Source organism: Lampris incognitus, chromosome 15 (genome assembly GCF_029633865.1).
Source record: "Lampris incognitus isolate fLamInc1 chromosome 15, fLamInc1.hap2, whole genome shotgun sequence".
In the NCBI taxonomy this organism is placed as follows: Eukaryota; Metazoa; Chordata; class Actinopteri; order Lampriformes; family Lampridae; genus Lampris; species Lampris incognitus.
Window position 1 is genome coordinate 30,684,824 of NC_079225.1, and position 18,858 is coordinate 30,703,681.

Below are 18,858 nucleotides of genomic sequence, written 5' to 3' on the forward strand. Positions count from 1 at the left end.
CAGAAGAGTGGGGTGATTGGCCAAGTACAATTGAAGAGGAAAAAAAGAGGGGGTATATATATATATATATATATATATATATATATATATATATATATATATATACACTACCGTTCAAAAGTTTGGGATCACCCAAACAATTTTGTGTTTTCCATGAAAAGTCACACTTATTCACCACCATATGTTGTGAAATGAATAGAAAATAGAGTCAAGACATTGACAAGGTTAGAAATAATGATTTGTATTTGAAATAAGATTTTTTTTACATCAAACTTTGCTTTCGTCAAAGAATCCTCCATTTGCAGCAATTACAGCATTGCAGACCTTTGGCATTCTAGCTGTTAATTTGTTGAGGTAATCTGGAGAAATTGCACCCCACGCTTCCAGAAGCAGCTCCCACAAGTTGGATTGGTTGGATGGGCACTTCTTTGAGCAGATTGAGTTTCTGGAGCATCACATTTGTGGGGTCAATTAAACGCTCAAAATGGCCAGAAAAAGAGAACTTTCATCTGAAACTCGACAGTCTATTCTTGTTCTTAGAAATGAAGGCTATTCCATGCGAGAAATTGCTAAGAAATTGAAGATTTCCTACACCGGTGTGTACTACTCCCTTCAGAGGACAGCACAAACAGGCTCTAACCAGAGTAGAAAAAGAAGTGGGAGGCCGCGTTGCACAACTGAGCAAGAAGATAAGTACATTAGAGTCTCTAGTTTGAGAAACAGACGCCTCACAGGTCCCCAGCTGGCATCTTCATTAAATAGTACCTGTTAGAGCCTGTTTGTGCTGTCCTCTGAAGGGAGTAGTACACACCGGTGTAGGAAATCTTCAATTTCTTAGCAATTTCTCGCATGGAATAGCCTTCATTTCTAAGAACAAGAATAGACTGTCGAGTTTCAGATGAAAGTTCTCTTTTTCTGGCCATTTTGAGCGTTTAATTGACCCCACAAATGTGATGCTCCAGAAACTCAATCTGCTCAAAGAAGTGCCCATCCAACCAATCCAACTTGTGGGAGCTGCTTCTGGAAGCGTGGGGTGCAATTTCTCCAGATTACCTCAACAAATTAACAGCTAGAATGCCAAAGGTCTGCAATGCTGTAATTGCTGCAAATGGAGGATTCTTTGACGAAAGCAAAGTTTGATGTAAAAAAAATCTTATTTCAAATACAAATCATTATTTCTAACCTTGTCAATGTCTTGACTCTATTTTCTATTCATTTCACAACATATGGTGGTGAATAAGTGTGACTTTTCATGGAAAACACGAAATTGTTTGGGTGATCCCAAACTTTTGAACGGTAGTGTATATAGCACACACTGATGAATTTATTGCTCCAGTTGACTACATTTGCCATCAACACTGATTCGACATCCACATAAAAACTGGCAAAATTTCCCTTTAAACTGTGATAATTGAAAAAGTGTAAAAGATATCAAAAATTTAAATGGAAGTTTAAATACTTCGAAGTTTTGTGACCCCGTTTAATGTTTAAATGGTGTCTGGAGCTGAAAATACCTGCAAGTAGTTGAAGGTCAAAATGGAGTATGTTTGAAGAGGATTTGAACATTCCCTCCATTCGCTGGCTTTATAAAAATTTGCTGGAAAAAAAGCTGAATATTTTAAGTATTATAAAAGTCATGCGAATGTGACCTTAAAGAGCTCAACATTTGACAACATTTGATATTTGAATGGTTTCTGTAGCTGTAAGTATGCCCAAGTTTTTCGAGTCCAAAGAACGTGGAGAATGATAAAGAAGAGGATAAATAATGGGAAGAACATAATGAGTGAGGCAGAAGCCTGAGAGATGAGTTTCTTTATCTTGTTTTTCCCTTTTTGTTTTCTTAGTACATTCAAGAGCCGTTGAGGGTTTGCCAGCTGAAGGGGTCGCTCATTAAAATGCCCGCCGCTTAGCCGACACACAACATCCCTTACAACAGCTCTTGCTCTAATGTGTGTTCATTTGTTTACCGTAATAAAGTTTTACATTCCTACACTTATATTATCTGTGATTGGCTTTGGAAGGAGAAAATTAATGTGAACGATGGTAACGCTTAGGAGAAGACCTCTCATTCAATGGGAAAAGAAAACAAAAAAGAAAAAAAAGAGCATCGTTCAGTTCAGTGCAGACCCGCTGGAACAGCAGTTGCACATTTGGCCTCAAAAGCGGTGCCGCGAATTGACAGGCGCTCAGCAGCCGATCCCCGTTCTCTCTCCATGTGGCTTACTGATATTTATTTTGTTTGTACCAATTTGTGATTTTTTTTTCTCCCCAATGGTACTTGGCCAATCACCCCACTCTTCCGAGCCGTCCCGGTCGCTTTTCCACCCCCTCTGCTGATCTGGGGAGGGCTGCAGACTACCACATGCTTCCTCTGATACATGTGGAGTCACCAGCCAATTATTTTCACCTGACAGTGAGGAGTTTCACCAGGGTGACGTAGTGCGTGGAAGGATCACGCTATTCCCCCCCAGTTCAGTTCCCCCTCCTCCCCCGAGCAGGCAACCCAACTGACCAGAGGAGACGCTAGTGCAGCGACCAGGATACACACCCACATCCGGCTTCCCACCCACAGACACGGCCAGTTGTGTCTTTAGGGACGCCCGATCAAGCCGGAGGTAACACGGGAATTCGATCCGGCGATCCCTGTGTCGGTAGGCAACTCAATAGACCCCACCAGTTTGTGATTTAATATGATAGTCGTAAAGCGGGCAGTAATTTACAGTAACACTTGGGATGTAGATGTCATGGAGCGCCGCCACCTCTACAGTCACTCCGGCTGTCATGGCGACACTCGGCAGGCAGTCTGTAATGGCATTTGTGACATTCAGAGTCACAGCAATGTATTCTCCTCCGTTTGGCTCACCTAGCCACCCACCAGGGTAGACGGCTGCCGCAAAACTCTACGCGCAGCAGATATTCTCACGGTCGCAGCGTGCTGTGGCTGGACTGCATGGTTTTGTTATGCTGGAATGCAGCAACAAAAGAAAGCGGCTGGATGGAATCATGGTTTATTGGGAACTGTTGTTATTCCAGCTGTTTCTATTAATCACACGTGTCTTGCACAATGGGTTTCGATTCAGCCGCATTTTCTTTGGCGTTTTTTTTATTTTATCACACTTCGCCATGGCAGCCTTGTTTTAACCCTCAGCATAATGTGGAGTGGATGTGGCAGGAAGGCTATTACTTTCTGCCATTTTTTTTTTACACGTACATCTTGTATCATTGTATGCAGATGATGGACAGGAGTACACTTGTGTGTTATGCGTTATCTCATCCAGCAGCTTGCCACAAAAAGAGCATTCCTTAATCTCGCCTCTTCTGCTCACGGCTCTCTGACAGACGACACAGCGGGTGCCTGCCATTGTCTAACAACACCGATGTTAATGAATGCATAAAACCCAAGCCTACGCTTCTTGCAAGTTTGGTGCATTTGACCATCTCAGGGACTGAGTATCAAATCAGATTTAATTACTGTCGAGTTGCATTGTGAAAGGTACCAACTACCACCTCCCACACCACGGTAGAGGAAAATAACCACCCACTATCTGCTGCCATGGAGCTGCGCGGGACTTTCTCTCTACCCGCCTCTACGGCAGAGCCTTCCACCCTTCATATCCTGTTTGCAACTGTGAAACCAAAGGAGAATTAATATGGAGTAGTGGAAACTCCTTAATCCACATGTGCACACAATACAGAAAGAAATATGCATTTAGTGAAGCAAATATACAGATCTGTGTTTCCATATGCATGTGCATACACACACACACACACACCCGCACTCACGACTTCGTCTTTTGAACACCATGGCGCACAGTGGTGCACATTATAGAGCGAGCCAGGGCACAACAGAAAGAGAGCATGGTGGGGAAGAGCGACTGTGCAGCTACAGTGCGATTCAGCCCTGTGGGGCTTCTAACGAAAGATAATAACAGTCTTACCTACCGCCGGACCTCAAGGACGTCAGAGTACCCTCCAATACCGCCTCAACCAAACCCCTTCCCCCCCCCCCCCCCGCCACCTTATCACCTTGTAATTAACTAAGTCTCCCCTTTAGTCAGCCCAGTCTTGTCTGTTGAGACAAGGGTGGATATGTAGACCAGAGAGAAGGTAGATTTCACAGCCCCCTGCAGCTTCTTACAGTGTCCTGCTGCTGCTGCTGAGCTGTGTGAGTTTACTTAGCCGGGGCTAAAAATGGACTTAGCAGAGTACTGGAGGGAAGTAGATTGGGTGAGAGTGAGCGTGAGGACGAATAAGGGAAACATAGATGGAGAATGCATTCGCAACACAGTGGAGTGGGAGGTATTTTAGTTTTGTTTTTTAAGCTCCCCCCAAATATGTGTTAGTGTATATGTTTTTGTTAGTGTGTGTGTGTGTGTGTGTGTGTGTGTGTGTTTGTGTGTGTGCAACACTCTACTCTCTGCTCCATCTCTTGCTCTTGCTCACCCGCCAGAGGACTGAGAAGGTGTGTAGCATGATGTCTGTGGACATGGCCGTGCATTGTACCACTAGTGAAGCAATCATTTCCATTCCCTCCCCCACCCCTCCCCTCCCCCCCATCAGGCTGCCGGGGCTGCTGAGTCAGCCCCTCCCCCCCGCCCCCTTCGTATGGAGAGTGGCTTCCTCAACCGAGACGTTATTGATTTGCCCCTGTTTGTAAGGGGGAAATGTTCCAAAACCCTTCAGGCCAATTTTGCTGTGCGGCTCCGCCGCCGGGAACCCCCCCACCAGGCATGGGGCTGAGCGAGGAGAAAAGCATGAACATCAGCATCACTGCGTGAACTCGCCAACGCACACGTGTGGGGGACACACATTCACGGTGATGGCCACGCCGAGTAACAAACAGAGTGCTAGGCATTAGCTTTGCCACACGTGTATACACACGGGTACACCCTGACAAAAATACCTCTATGAATACACATAGGCACACCCTGACACCTGTGCACTCAGACGTACTGCACGCACACACACACACACACATAAATGTGCACATGCGTACATAAATCTTTTGTAACACTTAATAGAAGCAGCTGTTGCACACTAAGCTTAGCCGTGCCTGCTCATTACACCAGTCCTCAGCTGATCTGCGACAGCAGGGTACGTCCAGGGTGCCTTTATATGGTTTGATAAAATATCGTGGCATCGGAGAAACAAGAGCCCCGGAAACGACACTGCGTTAAATGTCTTCCGAGTCATGATGTGCGACATTTATTGGGAAAAATGACTCAATTAAGATGTGGCTGTTTCTGCTGCGTACACTGTGGCGATCGAAGGACTTTAGTCTGGTGGGTTTTGTGTGTGTGTGTGTGTGTGTGTGTGTGTGTGACTATACAATAACTTGCAATTACCACTTACTGTGTATCACAGGACTGAAGTATTGTTGTTATGATACAGTAATTCAGCACCGGCAGCAAAGAATCTCTCCCCTCTGCTGACACCTCTCTGTGTCTCCATACATCCACTGCTCAAGTGCTCGTGTGGGCTGTTCTACAGTTACCTACTTGTTCATACACACACGTACACAAGCATACAATTACTTACACACACACACACACACACACACAGACACACACACTGAGACCACGTTCTTCTGCGAGCGTGCACTTGACTTGAGTCCCGGGCCGGGCCACTGAGCTACATCATTGCTTCATTTGGATCAAGCTGCACAGCCCGAGAGTCATTTATCTACATAGTGTGTGTCTAACCTTCAGGCTCTCTCTCTCCACTCCTCAGCACGGGGGAGGAATCAATGCCAGAGTCTAGAACAAAGCAAAACCAAACCTTCAGCTTCAGCAAGGTGGAGATCTGAATAATTTATTTGTCGTTCCCGCGCCGTCGACCGTTTACTGTCGTCAGTGCCGGTGACGCGCATATGTGCATACATACATACATTTATCTATCCGCTGTCTGTCCCCGTCTTTCTTTCTGGAGTTTTTCATACTTAAGTAGTCCTCTGTGCATCAAAGTGATGCATAAGGTTGAACCCTGAGCACATTTCAGAAATCATTAGAGTACAAAATGCATGGTTGCCTATGGGAAACAGAAACTGCCTTTTCCCTTTTGCCGCACTTCTGGAGTGTTGTCCTGAAGGGACACGTGTTTGATTTATGCTTTTTGTGTTTGTCTCACTTCTTTGTTTCTTATGCCACAGTTGGGCTGAGAGAGAGCGAGAGAGAGGGTGGGGGGGTGAGAGAGAGGGGGGAGAGAGGGTGAGGGAGAGCGAGAGGGAGTGAGAAAGAGGGTGGGGTGGGGAGAGAGAGGGGGGCATGGTGAGGGCAAGAGAGAGGGGGGCAAGAGAGAGAGGGAGTGGGGGAGGGTGAGGGGGGAGAGAGAGTGGGGGGGTGAGAGAGAGAGACATCCCATACTGTATCAATTTCAAGCATAGCTTAATGTATTTCGCTCGGATGCTCCCATGTTGCGCCGTCTGTGTGTTCGGCCTTCATCTATACACAGGTGGACGCCCCGATATTGAACTCACTCACTCACGTATTAACTGATTTACCCACCGTCCCTTTTCTTCTTTTCATTATACCCACTTTGCCCTGTTCTTTATCTGTCTCAAAAGAAGCATGGCAGTGCTTGCCAAAGGAAGAGCACGCTTGTATAAAAATGTCAAGGAGATTTAGACAGCTGCAGAATTCATGAGGTGGCATTTCACCATTATTGCCATGTCAGTGTATGCTTAAGCTTTGAGTTCCTTAAATTCTTTCCCAATATCAAGTGTTTTTCTTTTCTGTGTGGGGGTGCGTGTGTGTGTGTGTGTGTGTGTGTGTGTGTGTGTGTAAATGATGATATCTCAATAGACCAAACTCTGCTGGGGCTCTGTAGTCATGCTGCAAATCTCTTGTCTGGTAGTCTGCAATATGAGCACACACACACACACACACACACACACAAACACACACAGACAGTGCCTTTCTCTCCTTTTCTCTCTCTCTCTCCTATCTGCCTGTGTAGTGGAGCTGGTACTCAGTGAGTGACGGCTTTTCGGTTTGTCTGGGTATTGGTGGTTACACCCCTAGAGACCTGTGCCGGGGGGACGCAGACCTGTCAGCACTCTGTGAATCCTGAAACTAGAGATGGATGGCCCGGAGCTGCCTCTCTGCCCCGAGCCCCTCCCCACATCTCCTCTCTCTTCTGCTCCCCTCTCCACCCCCACCCCGTCTCTCCCGCACCCGCATCCTGAACAGCCCCGGTCCTTGGCAGCTCGGCACTGCTGAAGCAGAACCCGGATAGAACGAACAGTCTTGTCAAGACCAAATCCTTCTCGGATGGGAGGGAAGGGAAAAAAAATGGTCGGTGTCCAAGTGGTTGGAGGGATGACTCCATAACTCAGAGGTTGTCGGTTTCATTGTGGAAGTGGTCAGATGTCATTACAGATGATCTGTGTCAGACACACTCAACTTCCACATTACTTTCTCACTCCGTTGTAAAAAAAAAAACCCCCTGGTGAAGAGCTTCAGCCAAATACCTCGTCCGTAATTTGTAAAAAGAAGAAGAAGAAAAAAAAAAGAGAAGCCCTGAAGGGAACAGCCGCAGTGTGTGTGTGAATAGTGATCGTTTTAAGCACCATTCAAGGGAACAATGCCATCCGCAACTATTGCTTTTACGGACCGGGAGTTTTCAAATTTTCTGCTGAAGTGAGCAGGGGCTTATTGAATAGGAGACGGCAGTTGTCCCCTCGCACAGTATTAGAGCAGGACAGCTGGATCTGTGATTCCCGGGCTGCTCCCAACAGCCCGATTCAGCCTTCCCAAAGGGTAGCGGTGGTTTCGCTGGGATCGGGTGTCTGTCGGTCCTGGGTGCCCTGCTGCGTCTGCTTTGACAGAAACGTGTGTGTGTGACAGCCCAGACGGCAGTATTACCTATCTCTTCTGAGCCTTAACCCTCGCCTCTGATGGATAGAGAGAGAAGAGGAGAAGGGCGTTGAAAGAAGAAGAAAGCACGTGCGCGCGCTAGTGTGTGTGTGTGTGTGTGCACGTGCACAGTAGGGGGGGTTGTTTTGGACTGCCTCAGGCTGAGACGGTTGTGGGTGGCAGCATTGCTGGGTAAGAGTGCGATCTCTCAACCAGCTAATGAGAATATTTAACATTTGCTGAGTCCACAGTGTGTTGTAAGTCATTCATCACTCCACTGATTCAGTCCACACTCCAGTTATGTGTTGAGTGTGCAAGATGCCTTCCTTAAGGCTGTTGGGGCGGTGTCAGGGAGGCCCGCTCGGTGCACAGTGCTGCACCAGTGGGATGAAAGAAACATGTTGACGCTGCAGGAATGCGGGCACCAAACATTTAGGGGTGTGTGTGGGGGTTGTGTGTGTGTGGGTGCGGTGGAGGGGGTGGATGTGTAGGGGGCTTGATTTCCTTGAAGCACTTAGGATAGAAGCTGAAATGTCATTTTAATGTATTTCTTTTTTTAAAGATATATTCCCTCCCCCCCGCTTTTTCTCCCCAATTGTATCTGGCCAGTTACCCCACTCTTCCGAGCCAACCCCGGTTGCTGCTCCCCACCCCGCCGATCCAGGTAGGGCTGCAGACTACCACAAGCCTCCTCCGAAACATGCGGAGTCGCCAGCTGCTTCTTTTTACCTGACAGTGAGGAGTTTCGCCAGGGGGACGTAGCGCATGGGAGGATCACACTATTCCCCCCCAGTCCCCCCCCCCCCCGAACACGTGCCCCCAACCGACCAGAGGAGGCGCTAGTGTAGCGATCAGGACACATACCCCGCAGACACAGCCAATTGTGTCTGTAGGGACGCCCGACCAAGCCGGAGGTAACACGGGGATTCGAACCGCTGATCCCCGTGTTGGTAGGCAACGGAATAGACCGCTATGCTACCCGGATGCCCGAAGATACATTTTGTATTTATTTTCGCCTTTATTAGACGTGACAGCTGAGATAGACAGCAAACAAGGTGAAGAGGGATAGAAGAGACTTGCCGCAAAGGTCCTGTAGCTGGTTTTGAACACCGGTAGGGTGCTATGAATTTTGTTGTATTTTTTCCCCCCCAAATTCTCTTTTTTTTTTTCCATTCACATTTCTGAAGGAAGTTTGTGCCGTCAACTACAATAATGAAAACTAAAGCTAAATGGCCCCCCCTTTTTTTTTCTTTTTTTTGGACATCTGTGACGCTATTCGCTTTGACACTTTTGTTCCCCTGGCCTGTTCGGCTGAGCCATGTGTGTTTACTGACGTGGATGCTGCGATGCGTACACTCGCATGCACAAGCTCACTGAAGCGCCGCAGGGCTCCTGCGAGGGGGAGCCATACACAAATTGCTTTCAATTCCCAATATGTTCACAAATTCTGCAATAATCTTCCCCAAATCTCCAAATTCAGTTGTGTTTGCCCCATCGTTAAAGTCATACGGGGACATCATGGGACACTGCAAGCAGACCTGAAACTGCGTGGTATTCTGGACTGGCTGAGCCACCAGGACACTATCTAAATGTATTTAGTGGGAGGATCACGCTATCCCCCCCCCCCAGTCCTGAACAGGCACCCCGACCAACCAGAGGAGGCACCAGTGCAGCAACCAGGACACATACCCACATCCAGCTTTCCTCCCGCAGACACGGCCAATTGTGTCTGTAGGGACGCCCGTGCAAGCCAGAGGTAACATGGGGTTTCGAACCGGCAATCCCCATGTTGGTAGGCAACGGAATAGACTGCTACGCTACCCAGCCTCCCCATATGTAAATGTATTCCTAATTGAAGGGCTGAGTTTAAAGCCATTCATTATTGTGTTAGATACGAGGTAATTGTCCCCGTCCCTTTTGAGCAGGGTATTGTATCCTGCTGGACGCAATGCAAAGCTGCAGCTTAATATTGTGCTATTAAAAAAAAACCCCGTCAATATTAATTATGTCGTCTGCAAGGCCAGTTGCATCCCTTAGTGAATAGGGGAGTCTATTTTTCAGTGATCTGTCACGGCAGTGTTGTGAATCTAATGGATGCTTAAACAAAAAGAAGAGAGCTTGCAAGCATGGCACCGCTGTATGACAACAGCATACTACGCTGTTCCCACACTTGAGCGGTAAAAATGCTGTGAGAGAAAAAAATGTTGTCACCATTGTAAACTGGGCGGAAAAAAAGTGCATGCGTGGGTGGGGATGGAAAAAATAAACCCTTAAAGAGCAGATGCCTTACACCCTGGCACTTGGCAGGGGCATTCTCGCAGCACCGCAAAGGGCCTCTCCGCTTGGACCGGTAAAAAGAAACCCACCCGCTGCTGTCTCGTCACCTGGTCCACACTCGGAGGTCCCTCCCCTTTTCACGTCCTTTGCCTGCTGACCTTCGCGTAACCAGCTTACCTGCGCTTGCTTAGTCACAGACAGAAAATCACTCGCGCATGCGCGCACATTTACACCAACAAAATACTTAAAAACCAAAAGACAAGACAGTCTGCCTTGCAGAAGGAAGAGCCTGTCCTGTCTTTCTGTGACACTTCAAAACACCCAGTGACCGTGACTTGACCGTCCTCCTCAGAGACAAAACAGGGGGGGGGGGGTTAATGTGAGGTGAACTTGCATACATGCGCGTGAGTGTTAGCGTGTGTGTGTGTGTGGGGTGGGGGGGGTGGGTTGTGGTGCAGCGAGGAGGTGGTCCTCCCCATGATGGACCAGTCCAGTAGCTCAGTAACTGAATGACGGCGCTGCACTCTGCCTGACCTCGGTGGAAACGAGCACAACACGGAGCACTAAGCTGCATGTAGCCTGGCCCAGACGGGCACAGCTCAGCACAGGGAGCCATGACTATTTAATGACCTTCAGCGGGGCCTTGGAAACACTTCCCCTCCCGGCTGTTCAACCACTTTCCATGGCATGGGCAAAGGGTGTTTTTTTTTTTTTTTTTTGCTATTCATATACAGCTGCAGAATAGAATCCATACCCTTGTGGTCAAGGATAGCTGAAGGTTGAAGGAGGCGACCTGGAGAAGTCGGCCAAGTACACACCTCTGCAGGATGATGTATGTTTCCACCATTGCGAAAACCAGGGGTGGGAGAAAAATAATGTTGGCTGGTCACACACACACACACACACACACACACACACACACACACACACACACACACACACACACACACACACACACACACACACACACACACACACGGTTTCTCCTCTTTGAGGCGATCCCCATTGACGCTTGCCAGCTGATGCTGAGTGGTGCCCTGAAACGCCACCTCACGATGACCTCGTCTCTCCTCTATTTTTAATGGGATGTTCAAGCAAAGGCAGATCCATTTTTAAAATCAGTCTGCGTCTCGAACAGCCTTTTCTATCTATGAGGCACGGGCTTTGCTCACAGAACACGGAGGAGATAGCGGGCACTTTGTGGAGGTCACCAATGATCTCTGCTGTCACCACTTTGATGCCCACAGCCGAATTTTTGATAAAGTAGTTCCGGCAACAAGTCTTGCTCTAAACTATATCTGGACGGTTAAAGATTCAATCCTGGTCACGGGGAATTATTTTGGCTTGTAGTGTGGTGCCCCCCCCCCCCCTTTGAGTCATGGTCATCTCCCTTGTCATTTCTGCATTTAAGGCTACTTTATCATTCAAATTCTGGTTTTAAAGTGATCGATCAAGTCTTACAGTCCTGCACATGAAGCCTGTGAATGTGGATGTTACGTATGACGCAGAAATACCGAGTGGATCTTGTGACAATTTTTTTTTACTTATTTTCCATGCTCAAATCGACATTACAATCTATTTGGAGCGACGTGAGTAAATGTATAAGAAGAATAGGGGCTAAGTAGCTCTCTGATTGCTGTGCACTTAAACCGTTTTTGCAGCAGCGTTCAGGAACAGTGATCCACTCAGATGCTGCGGATGCAGCGCTGTGTTGTGACTTACTCTGCTCCCTCACGTGCTACTCCCTCGATAGAGCCAATTGGTGCAAAACTGAGAAGTCATTGTCTTCTCCTAAGCCACAGTAATTCATCAGCACTTGAGGCAGCTTTGGCTGATTGCATTTTTGACAGCGCAATCTCCACTATGTCATAGCGGATCGAGCTTTTATGGAGGGCGGAACTCCTCTGCCAAATGCAAGGGGCGGTGGAGGAGGACAGGGAGAGTGCACCGCTCGCTTTTCCTTTTTTGGATTTTTTTTTTCCGGGTGGCACGGTGGCGCAGGGGTCGCCCCACAGCAAGAAGGCCCTGGGTTCGAACCCCGGGTTTGTCCAACCTTGGGGTGGGGGGGTCATCCTCTGTGTGGAGTCTGCATGTTCTCCCCGTGTCTGGGTGTGTTTCCTTCGGGTGCTCCGGTTTCCTCCCACAGTCCAAAGACATGTAGGTCAGGTGACTCGGCTGCACTAAACTGTCCCGAGGTGTGAATGTGTGGGCCCTGTGATGGACTGACGGCCTGTCCAGGGTGTCTCCCCACCTGCTGCCCAATGACTGCTGGGATAGGCTCCAGCATCCCCGCAACCCTGAGTAGGATAAGCGGTTTGGATAATGGATGGATGGATGGATGGATGGATCCCCCCATTTGTACTTGGCCAACTACTCCACTTGTCCGAGCCGCAGACTACCACATGCCTCCTCCGATACATGTGGAGTCGCCAGCCGCTTCTTTTCACCTGACAGTGAGGAGTTTCATCCAGGGTGACGTAGCGCGTGGGAGGATCACACTGTTTCCCCCGCTTCCCCGAACAGGCGCCCCAACCGACCAGAGGAGGCGCTAGTGCAGCGACCAGGACACATACCCACATCCGACTCCCCACCCGCAGACACGGCTAACTGTGTCTGTAGGGATGCCCGACCAAGCCGGCGGTAACACGGGGATTTGAACCAGTGATCCTCATGTTGGTTGGCAACAGAATAGACCGCTACGCCCCCCGGACGCCCCCACCGCTTGCTGTTCTGACCGTGAATTGAAAATGTTGTGTTGTGCGTATGTTTGTTGGGGTGTATGTCTTCTGTCACTGCTCTGTGCACTCATGACAGTGTGTGATGGCTTGTGAACAAATGCGCACAGGTGTGTGTGTGTGTGTGTGTGTGTGAATGAATGACAAAATTGAGTCTCTGTTTGTGCCTCTTGAGATATGATGGAGTTTTTCCATCTGTGACTCCCAACTGTGATTTTTTTTACTTTTCTGTTTCATATTTTGCTCGGTGATGCCCCTGAACTGGAGGGGGGGATAGACGCACGTCTCGGACGGCTTTTTATCCCCTTGCTGTCTTTGCAGGGTTATAAAAATGCCGGCTTTTCTCATAAACCGCCTTGATTTGTCTGCCCCACAGAGCTGCCACTGGCTGCTGTCTATTGTTGCAGGGCTTTCTAATCAAAATGGCCAAGGTACATTTTATTTTTATTTTTTTCTTTAAAGGAGAGACTACTGTCCACTCACTTCTGCTGTTATGTTCTTTATGCTGACGGTGGGGAAAGGGATGAGATGGAGCCGGGGTGCACAGAGGGGAGTCTGGAGGGCGGTATTATCCAAGGCCGCACGTGGTGTCAGAGTTGGGAGACCAAACCCGCTCCAATCTGTGTGCCACATAACATTTTTAATTAGCGCACTAATCCTTTTGAGCCCAAATAAGTGAGGGGAAAGGGAGAGTGCTGGAATTTTCTGTATGTTTTTTCCTTCTATTTTGCATATTGGAGGGGGGGGGACTAGGGGTGTGGAAGCCGTGTAATCTGGCAACATCAGTATGTTGTGGAAATTCAATACAGCCAGAGAAAATGAGTTTTTCTCCCCGGGAATTCACTGGAGAGTCCTTTAGGCTCGGGGTATAACAGGGAATGGTTGATAAGGTTCAATATTCAGAGGTAACGTGTCGATCCCCCCCCCCCCCATCCCTGTGGTAATACTTCACTATCGTGCCGTATGTGTGAGTGACCATGAGAACAAGTGGAAGCGGGGAAGGAAAATAAATCCGCCCGAGTCACCTGGCCTGTTTAGCCCGTTGGTGTAGGCAACGGCCCAACGCATGTTTACCTCATTTTCTGCTAAGCACGGTGTCTCGGTGGTAACTCTCTGCTCGAGGTTAGAGGAATAAAAACATTTTTGAACATCGTGTTACCCTACCTCAGGAATAACACCGTGTTCCTGGGTTTGAGTATCAGTAACTCAAAGCAAACACCAGGCTAGGAGAGCTCCAACTGCGATGCAGATGTGTCAACATTTCAACCGCATCGCCCGATGTAAGATTGATTACAGTCAAGATGCTGCACCAGCTGGGCTCGTGCCGCATTCATTTTGGAGGTACGAGGGCTCTTTAATAGACGGGATGGGGCAGAATGAGCTGTGCCCCTTAATGGAACATGAGTTTATTTGCGGGTGTTGATGTGCCCATTGTCAGTGTCCCCCACATGCTGCTTCTGCTTCCAGTGAACAAGCGATATTATATTCGAAATCTGTTTCATTTTCGGCATGCATTTTCATTTGGTTCCTGTCAAATTGGGGCCTTTTATAAGACATCCCCTTCTTGTTATCCCCTCCGCAGGCCTTGCAATGAATGTCAGCCTCAGACTTTTGTTCAATCAGGGTCTGTGCTCAGTCCCACTGACAACGGTGGCTAACTAGGGGAAGCTCAAGTGGCTCCATGGAGCTGTGAGCTCCGGTAGGTAGCTGTCTGCTGATGCTTTCAGGGCTCTGTTTTGAGAAAGGAAGCCAGTGTTTTTCTCCTTGCAGCTTTCATTACAGCAGTGACTTTGCTGGAGTGGGCTTAGCTTCCATATCTGCTTTTGTTTTGCTGCTTGTCTGAGCTACACTAAAACACACCCATGTTCCTCAATTGGCTGCACGTTTTGCAGTGTTAGATTTGAGTAAATACTGTAATTCTCCCCCCCTTTTTTTTTCCTCCCCAATTATACTTGGCCAATTACCCTATTTTCTGATCCATCCCGGTCACTGCTCCACCCCCTCTGCTGATCCGGGGGAGGGCTGCAGACTACCACATGCCTCCTCTGATGCATGTGGAGTCGCCAGCCGCTTCTTTACACCTGACAGTGAGACGTTTCGCCAGGGGGACATAGCGTGTGGGAGGATCACGCTGTTCCCCACAGTCCCCCCCCCCCCCCCCCCCGAACAGGCACCCCGACCGACCAGAGGAGGCGCTAGTGCAGCGACCAGGACACATACCCACATCCGGCTCCCCACCCGCAGACACGGCCAGTTGTGACGCCCGACGAAGCCGGAGGTAACACGGGGGATTCGAACGACAATCCCCGTGTTGGTAGGCAACGGAATAGACTGCTACGCTACCCGCACACCAGTTGTTTTATCTCTTACTTTTATTTTTCAGGTGTACGGATTATTTATTGTGCATGAAGACGTACGGCAAATGACACGATATCTGGTTTTGCAGCCGTTGAAGGCAGTGTTTAGTCTGTGATGTACACTTTGATATGGTGTGAAAAATGGGATTCAGTTCTTGTTTGTTCGTCTGTTTATCTGTTTGTTTGTACGTCCCTCCGTATCAACTGATCACGAGGACAGAAAATGCTTATGTGATAAAGCTTAATGAACAAAAATCCGCTCTGAATCTACTGCCCTGCACAGTTACGTCCTATCCACCTTAGGCTGCAGCGGGATAGCGAGGAGTCTGGCAACACAACAAAGCAAAAGACAATTCATACAAAGCTCTCCAGAACAATACTTGACCCATTTAAATTTTTCCGGTGACCCACCTTTGCACACACACACACACACACACACAAAAGAATAATTACACAGGGCTGGCCCCTCATCAAGTAGACAGCTTGTTTTGCTTTCACAGATGACCTCAATAACACAAATCTACCTGATGCTGTTGCCACGTACAGTGTACACTCAAGAACAAGCCTTGTGGCCAACATGGTGGCCTCTAGATTGCACAAAACAAGGTTTATGAAATAGCTTGGTCTCCACATACATCCTCCACTGCGGGGATCAGCATGCCGGGGGAACATGGAACAGCCTCTTAGAATAAATAATCCATACGTTAATATGCACATGCAAGAAAAAGATACACTATCAGTATCCGTTGCACGTTGTCCGTCTTGGGAGAGAGAGCCTCCTCTGTTGCTCTCCTTCTCCCTGTTAAAGGGTTGGTTTTTTTTTAGGCAGTTGTTCCTTATCCAATGTAAATCTTATTTATAATCCGCATATGTGATCCATAAGAGGGGCAAGATTGAGATGGCTTGGACATGTGTGGAGGAGAGATGCTGGGTGTATTGGGAGAAGGATGCTGAATATGGAGCTGCCAGGGAAGAGGAAAAGAGGAAGGCCAAAGAGGAGGTTTATGGACGTGGTGAGGGAGGACATGCAGGTGGCTGGTGTGACAGAGGAAGAAGCAGAGGACAGGAAGAAATGGAAACGGATGATCCGCTGTGGCGACCCCTAACGGGAGCAGCCAAAAGTAGTAGTAGTAGTAGTAGCAGTAGTAGTAGTAGTAGTAGTAGTAGTAGTAGTTCCTTATCCAATGTGAGGGTCTTAGGACAGGATGTTGTGTTGCTGTAAAGCCCCTTGAGGCAAATTTGTGATATTGGACTATACAAATGAAATTGAATTGACTATCAGACTGCTTTTTCCAATGGCACTAGTTATAACAAATCAGCATTGTTTAATTTCTCTACTACATAATTAATTCTGCAAAGCACAAAGCAAGTAAATGAGACAATTACGGTACCAGAGTCTGAATATGATCCCACATGTATCGTAATAGGAGCTGTTTTTATGCAGAGATTCGGGTTTCGTCCAACAGTGGAGAAACGAACTGCACGGAAACTCTTGCAGAAGCAGCCCGGCTGACAAAGCCAATGAGCAGGAAATGGCAGATGGGGGAAATGGAGATGGATGCAAATAAAGAGGGGTCGTGCCATTTAGTACATCTCCGGTTATTAGCCGGGTTCTCCGCGGCGTCGAGGATGACCTTTTCAGCCATGGCCATGAGCCGTTTCACCGGAGCGGATGTATCCGCCTCTGCGTGATCGGTCAATGGCGCAACCTTGGGAGGAAATAGTGCGTCTTGACCGACGCACCGTCTGTTCTGTTTTGCTCCGTTGGCGTCGCACATAGCCCTGTAATTACAGTATGCTCGGCTCTTGGACAGAACGTTGTCCATTCAGTGCCCCCCCCCCCCCTCTTGTTTTTGATGGCAGAGTTCATTTGCCACACATTTGAATCTTTTAACACATATTTCCATGATTGCTTGTACGGGGGCCTTTCATCCGAATGCGCTGATTGGTGGTGGGGGGGGGATCAGACTCGTTTTAAAGCTGCTGATGCTGTCAGAATTGCCCGCAATGTTAACTGCGGCCAAGCTGTTGCATTTCCCTCCTTGGCAGGAAAGGCGAGACGTGCGCGCAGCATTACTCGGCCTGTAAGTGTGATTGGTGGTGCTACCGGGCCCGAAGCCGCGGCGTTTTGTTCAATAAATGAGCTATTCATCATTCGTAAATTGCAAGTGTGTCTAAAAAAAATAATTGTATGAAAGGAGCATTTAGAATAGAATAGTGTTGCGTTACCGGTCTCTATTTGCCCGTAATTTAACAGAGTGGCAGCGTCCTGGAAAATGTAATGGGTCTTCTTGCGTAACATTTCCTATAAACCGGCGCTCGCTTCGACTTTGTGTTTCGACATTCGTACGGGCATCAGTCAGAGACGAGATGACGTCAGGATGCTTTCTCAGAGCAGGCTGCTTTTCAGATGCCGAGTGCACATTCCCACCTTGAACCCTGAAGCCCCTGACTGGAATAATTGCCGAGGCTTACGTACGGTCGGGTTCTCTTTTCTTCTTCTTCTTTTTTTTTGGAATCGATTTGGGGGGGGGGATACAATGAAAGACGCTGAGAAACCGAGACAGAGGGAGGAAGGGGGAGAGAAGCATTAAGAAACATAGAGAGGGGGAGAGGCTTGTTGAGAGTCAGCGGTTATGTCCGCTCTCGGATCAAATCCCGCCAAGATCTCCATCTCCATCTCAGCTTTCCTCCCGTCCGGCTGAATAAAACATACGAAGGTGAATGGACTCTCTCTCATATGAAAAGGGGGAGGCAATGGGACAAAGAGAGGGAGGGAGAGAAGGTGAGGAAAAATAAAGAGACTAAGATAGAGAGAGGCGGTGAGTTATAAAGAGAGAGAGAGTTTTATTGAAGATGGGGGGGAGACAGGAAAGATGGAGAACAAGAGAGGGGTTATAGATCGACTTCTGGCATATACGACTACTAGCTAGCAGGCTGACTGGCGAAACTAGGTTTTGTGTGGGATGACGGATGAGCGAACACGAGGAAAACCACAGCGGGCCACGCCAGAACACACGCGCAGCGTGGGGGGGGGGGGGAGTCCTGCGCTCTGTCGGTTTATGATGGTGTGTTAAACACCAGAGCTTGCTGCGAGTCGCACCGGTGAGAAGCCTTCCTCAGTGGAGCCCTGCTCCTCCTCACACACTGCAGCTCCACCCGCTGCTGCCTTGCTTTCATGCATCTGGACCATCCGCTACCGAGGTTATAGCACATGATTGCTGTGATTTGTGTGTGTGTGTGTGTACTGCAAAAAACAAACAAAACATGTCTTGGCGTAGTAGCTACCAGGGGACTTAATTGTAGCACAGGTACACTGTGTGTGTGTTCTCGTGTGTGTGTGTGTGTGTGTGTCCATGTCCTTGTGTGAGTGTGTTTTCTGTTGTCTTTTGTACATGCCTCTCTGGGGTTTGTGTGTATACACACACGTGTGTGTGTGTGTGTGTGTGTATGTATAATATATACATATTATAGCAAACTTGGCAGCTGATGAGTGCGTGACGCACGAAACAGGCTTGTACTGCTATGTATTCGAGTTTTTTCCTACATCTATCATATATCTATATATATCTATATATATAGATATATATACACTTACTGGCCACTTTATTAGGTACACCTTGCTAGTACCGGGTT